The sequence below is a fragment of the Corapipo altera genome, unplaced genomic scaffold, assembly GCF_003945725.1.
Source record: "Corapipo altera isolate COAL_440 unplaced genomic scaffold, ASM394572v1 56119, whole genome shotgun sequence".
Taxonomy (NCBI): Eukaryota; Metazoa; Chordata; class Aves; order Passeriformes; family Pipridae; genus Corapipo; species Corapipo altera.
Window position 1 is genome coordinate 683 of NW_020889803.1, and position 785 is coordinate 1,467.

Consider the following 785-nt stretch of genomic DNA (forward strand, 5'->3'; position numbering starts at 1 on the left):
CATGGGGACACCTGGGACACCGAGGACATGGGGACACCTGGGACACCGAGGACATGGGGACACCTGGGACACCGAGGACATGGGGACACCTGGGACATCAAGGACATGGGGACAACGGGGACAATGGGGACACCCAGGACATGGGGACACTGAGGACATGGGGAGACCTGGGACAATGGGGACACTGAGGACATGGGGACACCGAGGACATGGGGACACCTGGGACAATGGGGACACCGAGTACATGGGGACATCCAGCACAGCAGGGACACCCAGGGCAGCAGGGACAGCGGGGTCACCTGGCACCATGGGGACAGTGGGGACACCAGGGACAGCGGGGTCACCTGGCACCATGGGGACAGTGGGGACACCAGGGACAGTGGGGTCACCTGGCACCATGGGGACAGTGGGGACACCCAGCAGGGACAGTGGGGACAGGAGGGAGGGACGTGGAGCCACCTGGACACGGTGCCACCGCCCGGACTCATTGTCACCAACGGGACCCGGTGTCACCCCAACCACGTCCCGTGTCGCCGCCTGCACCCAGTGTCACCCAACAGATGTGGTGTCATCGGGGGGACCCAACGTCACCAACCGGACCCAGTGTCACCAACTGGACCCAGTGTCACCAACCGGACCCAGTGTCACCAACTGGACCCAGTGTCACCAACCAAACCCAGTGTCACCAACTGGACCCAGTGTCACCAACCAAACCCGGTGTCACCAACTGGACCCAACGTCACCAACCAAACCCGGTGTCACCAACCAAACCCGGTGTCACCAAC

At 63.4% G+C, this 785-nt stretch overlaps 1 protein-coding gene across 6 annotated transcripts in view; it reads left to right on the forward strand.

The window, feature by feature from the left end:
- The window catches only part of LOC113942297 (glutaryl-CoA dehydrogenase, mitochondrial-like), an 883-nt gene extending 604 nt beyond the window's left edge, over positions 1-279 (forward strand). The window contains exon 3 of one of the 6 annotated variants that reach the window (XM_027633432.1): positions 201-279. The gene's annotated coding sequence lies outside the window, so the exon portion shown is untranslated. The other 5 variants (XM_027633433.1, XM_027633434.1, XM_027633430.1 and 2 more) reach the window with 5 other exon arrangements.
- Positions 280-785: the final 506 nt, after the last annotated feature.